The sequence below is a fragment of the Terrapene carolina genome, unplaced genomic scaffold (genome assembly GCF_002925995.2).
Source record: "Terrapene carolina triunguis isolate 2854851 unplaced genomic scaffold, T_m_triunguis-2.0 Scaffold104, whole genome shotgun sequence".
Taxonomy (NCBI): domain Eukaryota; kingdom Metazoa; phylum Chordata; order Testudines; family Emydidae; genus Terrapene; species Terrapene triunguis.
In genome coordinates this window covers 107,426-126,939 of record NW_020664455.1, presented here as the reverse complement: position 1 = coordinate 126,939, position 19,514 = coordinate 107,426, and the positions used below count along the sequence as shown (strand labels likewise).

Here is a 19,514-nt window from a genome sequence, read left to right as displayed (position 1 = left end):
TCATAACTCTGAAATGTTCGTAACTCTGAACAAAACATTATGGTTGTTCTTTCAAAAGTTTACAACTGAACATTGACTTAATACAGCTTTGAAACTTTACTATGCAGAAGAAAAATGCTGCTTTTAACCATCTTGATTTAAATGAAACAAGCACAGAAACAGTTCCCTGACCTTATCAAGTCTTTTTTTTTTTTTTTTAAACTTTCCCTTTATTTTTTAGTAGTTTATGTTTAATACAGTACTGTACTTGGGGGTTTTGTGTGTGTCTCTTTTGTTTTTAGTCACTGCTGCTGCCTGATTGTGTACTTCCAGTTCCAAATGAGGTGTGTGGTTCACCAGTCAGTTCATAACTCTGGTATTCGTAACTCTGAGCTTCTACTGTATACAGAAAAGGTAGTTAAATATTTCATGCAGGAAATAATCATTTTACTACCTAGGAAACTGACAAACACTGCAAAATAGCCATTAAATTACTAGATTTGGGGGAGATGGAAAATATGGAATCACTTTTAGATAGTGAAGACATATTATACTTTCAACAGGAAGGAGAAGGATGTTCATTCACACACAGGCTGGTGGACACTTTGCTCAGCTCTATGCAGCTATACCTATATATCAGTTTTCCCATCTGGGGAGAATATTTATTTACTTTCTTCCTTCATTCCATCCCTCCCTTCCTCTTTCCCTCATATGGTGAGATGAAAATTAGTTCTTTAGCTGAAATCAGTAAATCCTCAAATTTCACATGAAACAGGGGGGGGGGGGGGGGGAAAAAAAAAAAAAAAAAAAAGGAGGGATCTAGAACTGCTGAGATCTTAACTGTTTTACAGGAAACTTCCTTCTACTCCTTTTCCTTCCTTTCTTATAGGCCAGCAAAATTCTTGTCCCCAGAATAACTGACGTGTATTTGCAGTGTTTGGGAGAATCACAGCCTCTACTTCACAATTTACTTTTGAAATACAATGTAAACAAAAACATATTGCCACTATTCTGGGGGAAAGAACCTTTTTGATCTGCTCTATAGGCAGGGTGGAGAAAGGCAGTAAGAGGGAAGGTGAGGGAGAGCGGAGGAAAGAAGGAACAAAAAAAATTTAACACATTTTTATAGCTTCCTTTAATTTAAAAAGAGACTAAATAATTTTAAATCTCAGTATAATTATATATAATTCAATAGTAGCAGCAATATTACAGGCTAATATATTTAAAGGCCTTTGATACCACAGCCAATGTGAACACCTCAGATGATTAGTTACCTTGTAAACCCAGCAGCACTTTCAAATTGTTAAACAAGATATGAAAATAAGACAGACTGCATATTGCTGCCCAGTAGGAAAGTTTGAGTCCATCTATACACTTAAGAACGGCCATACTGGGTCAGACCCAAGGTTCATCTAGCCCAGTATCCTGTCTTCAGACAGTGGCCAATGCCAGGTGCCCCAGAGGGAATGAACAGTACAGGTAATCATCAAGCGATCCATCCCCTGCTGCCCATTCCCAGCTTCTGGCAAACAGAGGCTAGGGATACCATCCCTGCCCAACCTGGCTAAGAGCCATTGATGAACCTGTCCTCCATGAATTTATCTAGTTCTTTTTTGAATGCTGTTATAGTCTTGGCCTTCAGAACATCCTCTGGCAAGGAGTTCCACAGGTTGACTCTGCATTGTGTGAAAAAATACTTCCTTTTGTTTGCCTAGTTCTTGTATTATGAGAAGGAGTAAATAACACTTTCTTTACTTTCTCCTCACCAGCCATGATTTTATAGACCTCTATCATATTCCCCCTTTAGTCGTCTCTTTTCCAAGCTGAAAAGTCCCAGTTTTATTAATCTCTCCTCATATGGAAGACGCTCCATACCCCTAAACATTTTTGTTGCCGTTTTCTGAACCTTTTCCAATTCCAATATATCTTTTTTGAGATGGGGCGACCACATCTGCACACAGTATTCAAGATGTGGGCATCTCATGGATTTATATAGAGGTAATATGATATTTTCTGTCTTATTATCTATCCATTTCTTAATGATGCCCAACATTGTGTTCGCTTTTTTGGCTGCCGCTGCACATTGACTGGATGTTTTCAGAGAACTATCCACAATGACTCCAAGATCTCTTTCTTGAGTGGTAACAGCTAATTTAGACCCCAGCATTTTATATGTATAGTTGGGATTATGTTTTCCAATGTACATTACTTTGTATTTAGCAACACTGAATTTCATCTGCCATTTTGTTCCCAGTCACCCAGTTTTGTGAGATCCTTTTTGTAGCTCTTCGCAGTCTACCTGGGATTTAACGATCTTGAGTAGTTTTGTATCATCTGCAAATTTTGCCACCTCACTGTTTACCCCTTTTTCCAGATCATTTATGAATATGTTGAATAGGACTGGGCCCAGTACAGACCCCTGGGGGACACCACTATTCATCTCTCTCCATTCTGAAAACTGACCATTTATTCCTACCCTTTGTTTCCTATCTTTTAACCAGTTACCAATCAATGAGATTCCCTTCTATACCTTCCCTCTTATCCCATGACTGCTTACTTTGCTTAAGAGCCTTTGGTGAGGGACCTTGTCAAAGGCTTTCTGAAAATCTAAGTACACTATATGCACTGGATTCCCCTTGTCCACATACTTGTAGACCCCCTCAAAGAATTCTAGTAGATTGGTGAGGCATGATTTCCCATTACAAAAACCATTTTGACTATTCCCCAACAAATTATGTTCATCTATGTGTCTGACAATTTTGTTCTTTACTATAGTTTCAATCAGTTTGCCCATACTGAAATCAGGCTTACTGGCCTGTAATTGCTGGGGTCACCTCTGGAGCCCTTTTTAAAAATTGGCATCATATCAGCTTCTGTACCAAATGACTGGAGGATAGCTAATTTAAATGATAGGTTACAGACAACAGTTACTAGTCCTGCAAACCACCTTGCAGAGATGTTTCTTAAGACCCTTTCTGGGGAAAACAGGAAAATGTTGCACTAGAGGAATATTTTTAAGAAATCAAACCTGGTTTCAATAAACTCCCAAACAACCTATGAAAATAACCCCTTAGGGATTCTGCCTTGCTCTGGTTGGAAGAGGTGGCAGTTAAGAAAAAGACTACAATGTAAAATTGACCAAGAATGCAAACCTATACATTGTGTCCAATATATAAAAATGTCTTTATTTTTATAAAGAAGGTAGCTTATAACCTCTCTTTTACAACAAAAGCAAACAACTTGGAAAGAAAGTAGGTGATCAATTCCAGAAACAAAATGCCTCTCTGTGCCTAATATATGGTCTAGTTATTTATTCTGTGTTTGTATCTAGAGGTCCGAAACAGGATATATGGGAATCTAACGATGAAGATGTTTGGAAAGCAGATTACATATGGGAAAACTGAGCCAGTGAGGTAAAAATCATTTGATTGAAGCCAAAAGGATTGTTAATATAAGAACTAGGTTTACAACCCAGAAACTCCTGATTCAGAGTCCAAGACTGAAGCCATTACAGTATACTTCCCTCCAATCCGCTCACTAATTCTAAGTATATTGCTACACAAGATAGTGTAAATATCGAGACCCACACAACTGTTATGGACTGCAAATATAAGTAACGGATTTGGAAGTATAAAAAAAAAAAAAAAAACAATAATAATCCCAAGGTATGTGCATGTATTCTACTGGCAAAAGATATCACAATACCTTTTCAACAACCTATAAAACCATACATTGAGAATACTGGTGTTTATTGATTTTTTTTACTCATCACTGCACAAACATTTTTCACATTACAAAATACATTTTACAATAAGATCTTCAGTTTATGAAAGTCGGATGGCTCAAGGGATTGATAATGCAGTACAGTAGAACCTAAGACTTACGAACACCAGAGCCCCAGATTTGAGCCCAGGTTAGAAAATTCTTAATGCAGAGTTAAGAATCAGTGTAGACACTCAAGCCCTGGGCTCTCTAACACAGGTCAGCTGACTTGAGTCCCACTAACCCTGGGTTTACACTGCAGTACAGACATACTCAAAGACCAAGTCAGCCTGTCACTATTAAAGGTGGTCCTCCCACAGCAGTGTTAATGCACGCTGTTGGGGTGACATAAAGCAGGGGTTCATGTACTCGTGGGTATATGCACAGGTCTTCCGGGGGTACATCAACTCATCTAAATATTTGCCTCGTTTTACAACAGACTACATAAAAAGCACTAGCGAAGTTAGTACAAACTAATATTTCATATAGACAATGACTTGTTTATACTGCTCTATATACTATACACTGAAATGTAAGTACAAGATTTATATTTCAGTTGATTTAGTTTTTAATTATTTGGTAAAAATGACAAAGTAAGCAATTTTTCAGTAATAGTGTGCTGTGACACCTTTGTATTTTTAGATCTGATTTTGTAAGCAAGTAGTTTTTAAGTGAGATGAAACCTGGGGGTACGCAAGACTCCTGAAAGGGATACAGTAGTCTGGAAAGGTTGAGAGCATAAAGGAAGCTGTTGGTTACTCAGTACCTGGTGCTGTCGATAGAGGACTTCAGTTCAGAGATGCCAACATGGCCTTCTCATTTGCTTTAGTTTCACATATTTGTGCGCACACACGCACGCACACACACACACACGTGATATCTACAACAATTGATTATACATTCATTTTGCCATATCTTCAAAATATAAAATTATACACACATAGCATACTTCTCTACTTGTAATGGAAGCATTCAGTAGTAAAATAATACAGGAAGGTGCTATAGAGATGAGCGAAACAAGGGATAGCATATACTGTGCATTGCTGCAAATGGTTAGTGGGGGAAGACAAGAAGTCTCCATCCCCCGCTCACCAGCTGAGCTTAAATTACAGCACCTGCACTCCCTGGAGAACAGGCACAGCTCCTTCAGTAGTCCACATGTGTAGGGCACTTTAAAGAGTGGAAAGCAAGCAGGGACAAAATTATTTCTTCCTCTCACACCAGCCCACAAAGTTAGCTGGGCACACAGAGGGCATATGCTGCCCTCCAAAAGAGGTGTAACCATTGATGTTCTCCCCTTGTGGGCTGGGGAACTCAGAGAAGAGTTCTGCCTCTAAGACGGAATTCCTGCTAGTGATATCCCCATGAAGCAGCCATGGCCAGTGCTTATGTACTGAGTCCCCAGAAAGAAAAGTGCTTGTCAGACACGAAAAAAGGTCAAAATAGCACAAGCAGCTAATGTGGCCAATTATTATACATCTGTCATTACGCTTAAGCCTCCAGGTCAGCAGGTGACAGAAACACCAAGTCTTCAAAAATGGTACTTGTGCAACAACGAGTCATTATTGCAATAATACAAAATGAAGCAGCTGTCACAGCATTCGGGGCTGGAGAGGGAAGATCAGATAGCTCCCTTTCTTAGTGGTCTGAGGAGAGGCAAGTGGATCATCCCTTCCCACAATAAAAAAGTAAGGGGACCCCACAGTACCTAAGGCACACTGAGCCCTCCACAAAGATTTCACGCATTTCACAGAAGAGTGGAACCATTTAAAATCCTGGCAATCATGACTTACATCACTTCTTAAAAAATAATTTCAATCACATGGAGGATTTGTAAAACGACGTTTGAAAGTGTTCTGCTATTACAACTTTAGATTAAAATTTATAATGAAACTAATTTATACATTTTTTTCAATGTCACTACTGGTACAGTATCATTTAAAAATTCACAAAAAAACTGTTATAGGCAACAACAAAAATTGAAAATTAAGGCCCTCATCCCACAAACACCCAGGAAGATATGTAATTTTACTCCCATGAATAGTCCCATTTTGACTACATCTGTGATTAAAGTTAAGCATGTGCAGAAGAGCTTGCATAAAAGAGGCTAAAATTGTATTTTTACTTTAAAAATTTCTCAATGATATAAAAGCTGTCATGTCAAAACACAATAGCTTCGGTACTAACTATGGAAGTAGTTTAGACTTTCTATCCATTAACTAAGTTACTGTAAACTTTCTTTAAAAAATACTCTCTCTTTCATGCCAGTGCATCTTCACATACACAAGGAGCAGTACAGCATCGCTATTCATTCCTGTCTATGGCTCGTTCCTCTGTTAAGCCTACCCTGGTCATGTCCCTGCACACATAGTCCTACTAACTAGTCAGTGGTCAGCCTCCTGGTCGGACTGACCTCAAGTATGTTTGCATTATTTTCTTTAGTATCCCATCATCTATTTGTCTTCTACAGTGTCCCCATTATTGTAATCTTTTCAATTGCAGCCAATCCCATACCCTGATTTCAGTTCCTATTCTCCTTTTAACTTCTTCATTTGTCTTCAAACAATGAGTAGAGAGGAATGATTTAAAGAACTCTTATCTCTATTGCCCCCAGCCTTTTGATGACTGTTTAATTTAATGCAGCTGCTTTCAGATCATGACACACAGTAATACTGGTAGTACAGTGGTTTGATAAGTTTTCACTCTGGTACCAAATGTCATGTTTACATCAGTCCAGAATTTTGTCAATTTCTGTGCAACACGTGCCGCTAAGGCACATCTCCTTTTAACCTCATACTTGATAGAGCCATCAGCACCAATCAAGCTCCATAGGTACACATAAGAGTCCACTTGTTCTAGGACTTCACCGCTACCACATTTCAACACTTTTTCTGTTGCCCCTTTGGCCAACTTGGAATTTACTGTAAGTCCAAGTCTGCTACCTTGGAAAACTGGTGTAATCAACAGTATCATTATTAGACAGGTTGCACCGAATATTAGGGAATAAGGTGCCATGAACCAACAGTACCTAGAAGAAGGAAAGCTGATTTCAAACAGGACAGACAGAACCCACTTAGCCTTTTCACACAAGACTATCAAGAGAAGAACTGATTTCAAATCCAAGCACTTCAAACTTGTTAGCCTTACGAACCAAGTGGACTAAAGTAGAACTATTGATACTTATTCTGAGTAGGCCAGCAGGCTATGACATGGTATTCCCGTGACCTAAATAGGATGGATTGGCCTAACAAACCATTAGATCCAAAACTCACTTACTATACAAACAGTATAGCAAGCCAAACTGATTTATAGATTTCAATGCCAGCCTAACAAGTAGAAAGGGTCATAGATTTTGGATAACAGCTAAACACAATATACGCATTGCAAGCTGGAATGTTAATTATTCACCCCAGGCCAGACTGAGCTAGTATCAGAGAGTTAAGGAAGTTACAAACTCCTCTTGCTGCCATACAGGAGACATGTTGGCTGGGTAAGGGAGAGCTGACAGTTGGAAGTTACACTTTTCTTTACTTGTCATTCAAATGGACAAGCAAAGTGCAGAGATTTGGTTGCTAGAGCAGTGGCAAGAGAACAGTTATGTCAATGAACAGGTGGTCGGAGGAGATTGTCATAGCAAGGTGTTTGAGGTTTGTTTGTTTTATACCTAACAGGCCAAAATTTTGCAATATAAGAGCCTAAAGTTAGGCTGCTCAAGCATGACAGTCATGCTGGAACTCTCCGAAACGCCATTCTGGCACTTTTTTTTTTTTGGGGGGGGGGGGGGGGAGAAGAGAGAGAATCTGGAACAATATTCTGGTATTTCCAATACTCTCACTTACGAGTATGTTCCAACACTTCTTTTTTAGGATTGGAGCACTGCTCTAAACCCACATTTCGGCACCTGTAGGTGGCATTTTCAGACGCAATTTAGAAACACAAGTCCCACTGACTTCAAACCATGATGGAAAAGTATAGCCTGGTCGAAGCATAGACTGGTCCAAGCATTTCCGCTTTCTTGACTTGGGGAAATTCAATACATCTCAGAAGGTGGTGCTGCCTGTAAATATAGCACTGGGTCTTTGTGTTCTTCTCATAATAAAGATGTTAATGAGCCCTTGGAACTGGTCTCTTACAATACATATGAGGATTATAGTGTGAAACTTCTTGGTTTTAAAAAACAAAACAAAAAAACCCTCTATATAAATATCTAAAATTCTTCTGACAACTAGGGACCTAAAGAAACAAAATTGCTAAAGTAAAGAACTAGCAAATAAACATCTAATTTACAATTTTTAAATAAAAAATTATTAAATCATGGGTTTTATCCACCCTGTTTCACAGAAGAGTAGGGAAGTAAAAGCTGCTGCAACTGCCTTCAAATGAGGCAGAGAACAAACTGGAGCTGCAGCATAAGAAAGGATCTATCAAAGGTTGACAAAAATCTTCAAGTTTCTAATTGGTCAGCTGCTGCTTAGGTAGAGGACAGTCCAAAGTATGGGAGACAGATGCTACACATCATGATAGGGAGAACAGAAAAAACATTTGTTTTAGAAGTTTCTTAAATGAATCTAAAGAAACTTTTTCCTAAGTCATAACACCATGATTTAAAAGCCTGCTATCAAACAGCCTGCCACAACTAGAAACAAGAACTGAATCTACTGGAAAGGGGAAATCCCAGATTTTAAATAAAGCCTTCATGCCCAAAATAGTCCAAGACTGAATATGGTCACATTCATACCATAGACCAATGCAATTCCGAAATAAACACATTTTTGATGCAGAGTTTCTGTTTGAGTGTTTAAAATTCAAGAAAGCTGCTCAGCGGTTTGGAGTATCTGAAGAACAGTATTAGTTCAGGGGAGGGTGTCAAAGATGTAAGTTAAATCATACGGATCTCACCACCACAATATATAGACACACACATCACTGCCCCAACCACAGAAATGCAGCCAGCTGTGGCATGGAATGTAGCAGCTGCTTAATACCACACACCTACACTGTCCCACACTAAAGAAAAATCCTGTGTCAATTTTAAACTGCACAGGTAAGTTGAGAAGGCAAAATGTAACTAACCAAACTAATATTTGCAAGAGTCAAGCCCTACCGGTAGTAATCTGGGGAATGAAGGCTCAACGGGATCTTTGATGCCAGAAGTTGTTAAAAGTTTTAATGTGACCTAAAGCTACATTTACACACAGATCAAAGGCACTATTGCTTTTATTTAAATGTTTAAGTGACAGAATTTGAGGCAGATTAATATATTTCTGAAGAGAAACACAGAAAGGTAAGATGATTAAAATAACATCTGAAAGCAGCGACAGTCAGTGGAAATCTCCACTGGCAACCAACGGTGAAACAGAAAGACCACTCAAGTGCATGTTACACACCACCTGCTATTGCTGCAATTGGTGGGAGAAGACAGCAGTCCTCACAAGTCCATCAGTTCCCACCAAGTTATGCAAGGATCTGTTACAAGTGGTATCTTTGGAGATTTTATAATTTCTAAATGTAGTTATTTTTTAAGTCTCAAACATAGAAAAAATAAATTCATAGTTTAAAAGTTAGACACTTATTTCAGAATGGTTCATTTTTTATTTAACTAGACCTCCCTCAAAATATTAGCTCGATCTTTTATTGAGCATCTTAATTCAAGCTCTTTCTTTTTAATTGTCTACTAATGAAAAGCACTACATAAGAGTTAGGCATTATTATTCTAATAAATAGATCTATTAGGAGCATCCAGCCATCATCTTCCATTTCGTAGAATTAAAATGACTTGAAACTATACACACCCTCAAATTAAAAAAAAAAAATTCATACATTCCAACAGGATACAGCTCCTCCAATGCTCATCAGACAAAGCTCTAGCTATCTGTCTATAAGCCATTTAAAGGGTTATTTATGCCCTTAATAAAAAGGCTAAACAAAGGTCAACAGAGAGAGCAATAAAACTTACAAATAAAGATTTCTGATAACCGGCAACAAGGAAAACACCAATTTTCCATTCAGGAATCCCATCCATAACTGGAAGTCCAAGAGAAAAATAAGTTGCAAAATCAAAGTTCATCTTTTCCAATTCAGATCTTTTAATTCATTCCCTGTAGAAAGTCAAGGTCTTTCTCTTTAAAACAGTAAAAATAAGCTTAAGAGTGCACTCTTTATATATAGTATTTATCTGACCCTCCTACAAAGTCAGTTTTTAAAAAGAGTACTGTTTAAAAGAAAAACTGCAAAGAGAAATACTATTAAGTTAGTCATAAATATACTACAGGTGTGGAACTGAAGCATTATAAAAACAGGTGTTAAAAACCACACATTTTTTCTTTCCCAGAGCACAGAACAGTTTTTGTCAGCTGATTCTTGGAAGTCATGTAAGTGAGGAACTGCAAGTCATCACATTTACAGGTGCACTAAACCACTGTTTTACTGCAATTACACTGTGCTTTGAACCACTGCCAGCAGAAGGAATAAAAAGTTAAATACAGCAGGGAGGCACATATTTCTGCACACAAAAAAGTCCACTTTAAAAATGTATTTTTAAAATAGAGATGATCACTGCCATTTTGTGAGTTTTTGAAATTTATGAACATCACATTTATTCTGAAATAGCTATGTGAACTTAGAAAAATGAACCCATTATATTGATGAAACTGTAGTCTTTTTTAGAGCTAGATACTATTATGTTAAGTGGTGCATACATTACAATTTCTATCATTACCAGTGGGGGAAAAAACAAAACAAAAATTATTTCTAAATTAGTGAGCTCTATTTTAGAATTGTATGTAAACTGTTTATCAATTTTTCTGGAGACAGGATCATAGAATCAGAACTGGAAGGGACCTCGAGAGGTCATCTAGTCCAGTCCCCTGCACTCATGGGGGCACTAATTATCTAGACCATTCCCGACAGGAGTTTGTCTAACCTGCTCTTTAAAATCTCCAATGATGGAGATTCCACAACCTCCCTGGGCAATTTATTCCAGTGCTTAACCACCCTGACAGTTAGGAAATTTTTCCTAATGTCCAACCTAAACCTCCCTTGCTGTAATTTAAGCCCATTGCTTCTTGTCCTAGCCTCAGAGGTTAAGAAAAATAATTTTTCTTCCTCCTTGTAACAACCTTTTATGTACTTGAAAACTGTTATGTTCCCTCTCAGTCTTCTCTTTTCCAGAACAAACCCAATTTTTTCAATCTTCCCTCATAGGTCATGTTTTCTAGACCTTTAATCATTTTTATTACTCTTCTCTGGAATCTCTCCAATTTGTCCACATCCTTCCTGAAATGTGGCACCCAGAACTGGACACAATACTCTAGTTGAGGCCTAATCAGAGTGGAGTAGAGCAGAAGAATTACTTCTCGTGTCTTGCTTACAAAACTCCTGCTAATACATCCCAGAATGATGTTCACTTTTTTTTTTTTTTTTTTTGCAATAGCGTTACACTGTTGACTCATATTTAGCTTGTGGTCCACTATGACCCCCAGATCCCTTTCCGCAGTACTCCTTCCTAGGGAGTCATTTCCCATTTTGTATGTGTGCAACTGATTGTTCCTTTCTAAATGGAGTACTTTGCATTTGTTCTTATTGAATTTCATCCTATTTCTCCAGTTTGTCCAGATCATTTTGAATTTTAATGTTATCCTCCAAAGCACTCGCAACCCCTCCCAGCTTGGTATCATCCACAAAGTTTATAAATGTACTCTGTAGGCATTATCTAAATTATTGATGAAGATATTGAACAGAACCGGACCCAGAACTGATCCCTGCGGGACCCCACTTGTTGTGCTCTTCCAACCTGACTGTGAACCACTGATAACTACTCTCTGGGAACGGTTTTCCAACCAGTTTTGCACTCATCATATTGCAGAAGGTAGGAAACTGAACACAACAAACCCTGCTTCCTGTTCTATTTACCAATAAGGGCTTGTCTACAATAGAAGTGCTACATTGGGGCAGCTGCACCGATGCAGCTGTCTGCTGTAGTGCATCTGGTGAAGATGCTCTATGCTGATAAGAGAGAGCTCTCCCATCAGCATAATTACTCCATCTCCAGGACAGGCCATAGCTGTGTTTGCAGGAGAAAGTCACCCGCTTAGGTTGGTGTAACTTGTGTCACTCAGGGAGATGGCTTTTTCACACCCCTGGGTGACTTAGGTTATAACAACGTAAGCAGTAGTGTAGACCTGCCCTCAGATTCTCTCTATATACCTAGGACTTGTGCTTTTCATTAACTCTTATTACTAATATCTACCATATTATGAAAGCAAACATATGCAAAGTAAAGCAATCTAGGTTCATGAAGAAACTTCAAGACTGGGATTGGAGAGAAAAGAAACACATAGGTATGACTTAAAATATCTCAGGATCCATTTTGTACATAAGCAAAAAGACAGGGTTACTCACCTTGTGCAGTAACTGAGGTTCTTTGAGATGGTTGTCCCTGTGGGTGCTCCACTTTAGGTGTCTTGACAGTCAGCGCTTGTAATCAGAGATTTATCGTAGCAGTGCCCGGTTGGGCCGCGCACACGCCATGGCCGTCCAAGCAGTTACATAGCGATGTGCAGCCAATTGTCCCCCTGTTCCTTCTCTACCTCAGAGATACGGCTTGAAACTCCAAAGTAGAGGGGAGGAGGGAGGGTAGTGCAGCACCCACAGGGACAACCATCTCGAAGAACCTCAGTTACAGCACAAGGTGAGTAACCCTCTCTTCTTCTTCTTCGAGGAGTGTCCCTGGGGGTGCTCCACTTTAGGTGACTGTTGAGCAGTGCCCCTCAGTGGAGGAGAGGGGCTTCAGAGTTGGTCTATTGATAGTGGATAACACTAAGTCCAAAGTGATGCCGATTGTTGTTCTAAAGCATAGTGTTTAGTGAAAGTATGGACTGATGTCCAGGTAGCTGCTCTACAAAAGTCAGTAATAGGGACATTATTGAGAAAGGCCACAGATGCTGCCAGTGCTCAGGTGTAGTGTGTGTGAACTCCCAGTGGAGGGTGTAGACAGGGCCGGCTCCAGGCACCATCCCAGCAAGCAGGTGCTTGAGGCGGCCAACGGAGAGGGGCGGCATGTCTGGCTCTTCAGCGGCAATTCAGCGGCGGGTCCCTCACTCCCTCTCGGAGTGAAGGACCAGTCGCCGAAGACTGAAGCGGCGGCGGCAGAGACTGTGATCACGTTTTTTGTTTTTTTGTTTTCTTTTTGCTGCTTGGGGCAGCAAAAACCCAGGAGCCGGCCCTGGTTGTAGATTGTTGTTTTGGTAGCACAAATGGATACATCCTGATATCCATTTAGATAGTCTCTGTTTTGAGATGGTTTGACCCATCGAGCATTCTGTTATGGAAACAAATAGTCTAGGAACAAATAGGAGATTTTCTAAATGTTTTTGTTCTTTCACTGTAGAAAGTTAATGCTCTGTTAACATCCAATGTGCAGAGTGCGGCCTCCCTCCTGTCTACATGTGGCTTAGGAAAAAAATACAGGTAAGTAAATGGGTTGGTTTAAATGAAAAGGGGAGGCGACTTTGGGTATGAACTTAGGATGCAGTTGTAGGGTTACTTTATCTTTAAAGAATGTTGTATAACGTGGATGTGCCATTAGGGCACCTACTTCTCCCACCCATCTGGTGGACGTGATGGCAACGAGGAAAGCCACCTTCATGGATAATTGCAACAAAGAGCAGGTTGCAAGGGGTTCAAACAGCTTTCCCATGAGTCCGCGTAGAACAAGGTTGAGATCCCACATGGGTGTAGGGTTTCTTATTGTGAGATAAGTGGTTTCCTTTAAGAAAAGCATGTAATCATCGGGTGAGCAAATATAGTGACCCCGTTCACCTTGTCATGGAAGGAGGTAATAGCAGCCAAGTGTACTCTGATATAGTCCAGGATACTCTGTAGGGGGAACAATTGTGGTAAAATCTGTTTATCTTGGCATTAGGGGCAGAATCGTTTCCACTTATGGATATATGTCTTTCTTGTACTTAGTCTCTGACTGCTCAGTAATATATCTTTTACTTCCTCAGAACATGGACTTCTCAACCCCAGTCAGCCATGGAGTAACCAGGCATTGAGGTGGAGTAATGCGAGGTTGGGGCGATGGACACGTCCTGTATCTTGTGATAGAAGGCGAGGTACTAGGGGAAGGGTTCGAGGCGGTTTCATTCCCATCTGACGCAAGTGTGGGAACCTCGTTTGTCTGGGCCATGTGGGCTCTATGATAATGACCCTGGATTTGTCCTACTTGATTTTGTGAATGACTCGGCTTAGGAGTGGGGTCGGAGGAAATGCATACATCAGTGGCGCCTCCCATTTTATGAGGAGAGCGTCGCCTAGGGTGTGGTGTCCCAATCCCACTCTGGAGCAATACTGTGGGCACTTGGCGTTCTGAGCTGTTGCAAATAGATCTATGGTGGGGTACCCCATACTTTGAATATGAACTTGAGAATTCCAGTATCCATCTCCCACTTGTGGGTTTGTGAGAAATCCCTGTTCAGTACATCCACTGCTGTATTCTGACATCCCGGCAGATAGGATGCCGATATCTCTATGGTGTTGGTGATGTACCAATTCCAAAGGCATATTGCCTCTGTACATAGGGAGTATGATCGTGCTCCCCCTTGGCAGTTTATATAAAACATGCATGCTATGTTGTCTGTGAGGATCTTGATAGCATTGTTCTTGATTAGAGGGAGAAAATGGTCGCATGCATTTTGGACTGCTCTTAGCTCCAGTAAGTTTATGTGCAGGTTGGACTCTGCTGGGAAGCAGTGGCCTTGGACCGTATCATTGAGTAGATGTGTCCCGGAACCTATTAGGGAAGCGTCTTTAGTGATTGTCATGGTTGGAATTCTTTGTTGGAAAGGGACTTGAGCAGACGTTCTTTGATTGTGTCCACCATGTTAACAAGTTTTTACTCTGCGTGGCATTGTGAAGTTTTTACTTTGCAGTCTGTTCAGAGTGTCTGTGCAGTATATACATTGTTCGAAGCCAGGCCTGCAATCATCTCATGTGGAGTCTGGGATGCTTCATAACAAACGCTGTTGCCAACATGTGCCCCAAGAATTGTAAATGCATTCTGGTGGATGTTTGTGGGCTGTCCCTCACTGCTGAAATTAGATTGACTACAGTGGAGAAGCGTTGTTGGGCTAGTGTTGCTGTTAGACAGTCGAGACAGGTTCCTATGAATTCCAACTTTTGGACAGGAACCAGTGTGGACTTTTGCACGTTTATTTGCAACCCTAAGTTTGTGAAAAAGGTTATCATGCTTTGCGTGGCGTTTATCACTTCTTGCCAGGTTGGTGCCCATATGTGGCAGTCATCCAAGTATGGAAATATCATTATTCTGTCTGCAAAGGTGAACTGAAACAACAGCGAGAACCTTGGAAAAAGCCCTTGGGGCAGTGGATAGGCCGAAGGATAGTACTCTGTGTTGGAAATGCTGTTTGCTTAGGGTGAATCTCAGGAATCTTCTGTGTGACGGGTGGATGGTAATATGAAAAATAAGTATCCTGAAGGTCGAGGGCCGAGAGCCAATCTCCCTTCTCTAATGCCAGAATTATTGTGGTTAGAGTCACCATTTTGAAATGTTGGGGTCTCACAAATTTTGCTGAGTTTTCGTAAATCCAAGATGGGTCTCCACCCACTGGTCTTTTTCTGAGTTAGAAGGTATCGGGAATAAAAAACTCTCCCCCTATGTTGAGATGGTATGGGTTCCACAGCACCTAATTGTACAGGGTGGTTTATTTCCTGTTGTAACAGGGTGCTCCTGAGAGGGGTCCCTAAAGAGGGACGGGGGAGGGGGGATGGGTAGGTGGGATAGAAATAAAAGGGGATGGAGTAACTCTTCTGGATAATCTCTAAAACCCATTTGTCTGTTGTGATAGTGTTCCAGACTGGGTAGTATGGTGAAAGACAGTCTCCGAATGAGCGAGGGACCATTTCTGGTTCCGGAATCAGAGTGCAAAGGTCTTTTGCCTTCGACCACACCTTCAAAATGACTGCCTAGAGGTGGATTGTTGAGATGTCGAAGGCTGATCTTGGTTCTGTCGACATCTGTTCTGTCTCTGTTTATGCCGTTGGTCAAACTGTCTTTGGGGCTGAGAGGATGGCGTAGACTGGAATCTCTGGTTATAAATCTTGCCTTGTTTCTTTTTGGTTGCAGATACTTAGATGCCCAGGGTTTTTAAGGTCGCCCTTGAATCCTTTAGGGTGTGTAAAAACACATCCGTTTTGCCTGCAAATAGTTTTTAACCCTTGAAGGATAAGTCATCAACTGTTGCCTGGACCGCCCTTGGGAACCCAGAGAGATGGAGCCAGAATGCACGGCGCATGACCACAGATGTTGCGATGGATCGTGCTGCTATGTCTGCAGAGTCAAGGGACGCTGTAGGGCCATCCTGGAGATGAGGGACCCTTTGGAAATGTTCAGATATGTGACCCACAATGTGTTATGTGGGCCGCATCCAATACTACCTGTATGGCCCTGAGGATGTCACATGAGCCACAGCTCTGTGCTAATTGGGCCGCAAGCAACCCGCATTGAGCCGCAGGTTGAAAACCACTGCCTTATATTGTTATATATTGCCCGTGACCTGTCCGTGACTTTTACTAAAAATATCCATGACAAAATCTTAGCCTTACCCATGGATTATAGATTTGCCAGGGCCCAGACCACTGACCCTGTGGCCACATGCTTGCAGGCTGGCTCTGGGAAAATCTTGCTGGCTATGCAGGTGATGGTTGATCGCTGGTGGCCATCAACTCCTCGCTCTCAGAGCCCCAGGAGGAATGGTCTTCCTCTGGTGACCACGGTGGCACCAACATTGGGTAGGCTTCCCCACTATGTCTGCCGGTCTCATGCCTGCCAATCAGGGAGTGGTATTGGGATCCCAATGAGCCAGGCCACCTATCCAGCGACCAGCAGCGCTGCTCATAGGCCGGGTAATAATTCAGAGAACAATGCCACCCACTTCAGGAACTGTGTGCAGGCTCCAGTGACTGGGAGCGCAGCCATCGTCTATGACGCTCCGGAGACTGGCATCGAGATTCCAGCAACCGGCGTCTGGGCTCTGGCAACCAGCATTGCTCCGAAGAGCGGCGCCAAGACTCCAGAGAGTGTCAAGGATGCTCTGGTGAGCAGCGCCTGGGAACCAGGGAGCGGCACCTTTCAGGTGACTGCTGCCGGAATTCCGGGGACTGGCGGCATGCCTCTGTGGCCCGGTACCACAGATCTGGTGGCTGATGTCTGGATCCCGGAGATCGGTGCATGGAGTTCAGTGATCAGTGTCTGGAACCCACCAGGTGGCCACAGGTCTGTGATTCAAGACGCAGCTCTGGAGATTGTTGGCACAGTCCTGGTGAGTGGGCCGGAGTACAGGGCCATGGGGGTGACTTCTGCAGGGGTGACAGACAGGGCTTTCCCCTAGAAACGGATCCTTAGGCCTCTCTTCCCAAGGATAAAGCAACATCAGGAAGAGGAAGATGTCTTTTGTCGCTTGAAAGGCTTCTGGGGTGGATAGCACCGTGAGGTACTGTGTACCTCTACCACTCCCTGGCGTAGGAGGCATGTCGCGGGGCGGACTAGGCCCAATAGGCGAGGCTGCCGTGTGGCTACGCTCCGGTGACAGCGAGATGGTCCGACTTGGTCTAGGCTCGCAGACAACACAGCAGCCATGTTCTGTGGAGGGATAGCTCAGTGGTTTGAGCATTGGCCTGCTAAACCCAGGGTTGTGAGTTCAATCCTTGAGGGGGCCACTTAGGGATCTGGGGCAAAATCAGTATTTGGTCCTGCTAGTGAAGGCAGGGGGCTGGACTCGATGACCTTTCAAGGTCCCTTCCAGTTCTAGGAGATAAATAATATAAATAAATTAATGGAGATATCCTAACACAAATTCGGATATAACACGGTAAAGAAGAGCTCCAGGGGGGGTGAGGCTGCGCACTCCGGTGGTTCGATATAACGTGGTTTCACCTATAACATAGTAAGATTTTTGGCTCCCGAGGACAGCGTTATATCGGGGTAGAGGTGTAGTACTAAAATTCATCATCACTTATTTTTAAAATCAAGATTGAATGTCTAAAAGATACAGGACTCAATAGTGTTCACTTACATAATACAGAAGAATAATTCCCTCCACTGCGGGAATCACTCAGTGGCATTTTAGTGGATTTAAAATCACAGGCCTTAACAAAAATCAGAAGCTTCTCCCCCGCTTCAAACAGCAATAATCAAATCATACGGTAGCCCATTTTACAAATACCATCCTTCACCACACAAAAAGACCCTTGTAAAAGCTTGTGTCAATAGATAACCCTTGCAGTATGCCCATTAAAAAGCAAACAAAGCAAAAAACAAACCACACCACACACACACACGCACAACCATGGGTTGTTCTGGACTATGGGCTAATTCAAAGGTTGAGAGCCTCTCTGAGGCCACCCTTGCCACCAGCTTCTCTTTTATACAAAAGAGACTCCAGTCCAAGCACCTCTGCTACTAGCAACTGCAGCTGAATGGCACAGAAAGGGGGGCACTGTCTATTTATGGCTTCATAAAACATATTAAACTCCATCTGGACACGAAAAGGTAGCCATTTAACCAATGCAGAAGCCAAAGCACTGATGTCACCCTGTTTATCTTTAGAAAAGCTGTAAAAATGCCTTCACATTTTTCTGAAGCATCTACTCTTTGCTAGTTCCACCCACTCTGATTTAAATTCTCTCTTGGCCTCTACCAAGAAGTACTTGACTACTCCCATCTAGGGATCGTTTTGCATTCAGCCTCACTCTCAGTCCTTGCTTTCTTCTTGCATTGGCTGGTGTCCCAGAGTACAGGACACTCATGATCATAGCCTCATAGAATTCAGGAGGAAACAGGTGGCCATGAGTCATCCACCTCGTTTCCTCTCTACATAACACCTTTAGGGTGAAATGGAGCGAAGATAAACAGGTAGCCTGAATTAAGTCCAAATGAGCTTCCTGCCCTTAGACTAGAACTTCTTTGGCTTATGTTTGCTTGACTTGCATTTCTTAGTGTTGCAAGAGTGTCCTGGAGCAGAGATTGTCCATATTCTTGCATGACTCACTTGGCTTCCTATTTAAACACTTGAATTTCTCTGGATACCCTATTGAAGTTCACCTGACAACACACCAGGTGATAAGTTTTGAGCACAAGACTGTGGAGAGAAGGCTGCTCCTGAAGTTCTAAATGCTGCCCATTAGCGCTATATAGTTCAGGAAGAAACTCTGAACATTTTGGAGACCTGCCTCAGAGCTGCCTTTGGGTCATGAAGTGACCTATGTAACAACTCTGATTCTATTTCTAGAGTCACAACTGGCAAGAGAATCCTTTCATGAAAGCTGATGGAAAACCTTCTCATGTGACAAGGTGCTATATTTTCCTTCATCATTTTTCTGAAAACAGTCACTTTCTAAATTCCTCCCTCACCTCTTTCCTTTGCCACTCCTGTTCATTCCATTGTTCCTCAAACCTAGCTTAACCTTGCGCCAGTGCCACTGAGCAACTCTGGAGTAAGCTCAGGGACCAGGCAGACTTCCTACACTACAAAATTAATTCTATATTCCTTGTTAATTACAACTGAACTGCTGCCTTAACTCATAAGTCTACCCCGCCCCTTATCTCATCTCCACTTTTTACATCCTCTAGTAATCCTGCCCTTGACAACCTGACATTTGACCCTGCCTCTAATAACCATCCCATTTCCCTTCTCCATTCCGCTTTCAAGCTTCTTAAACATGCTCTCTCACTCACCACCTTGATTTCCTCTCCT

The 19,514-nt window shown here is 41.8% G+C and overlaps 1 protein-coding gene across 1 annotated transcript in view; it reads right to left on the bottom strand.

The window, feature by feature from the left end:
• The window catches only part of LOC112112195 (FAS-associated factor 1), a 320,608-nt gene that overhangs the window by 270,670 nt on the left and 30,424 nt on the right, over window positions 1–19,514 (bottom strand). The window lies entirely within an intron of this gene.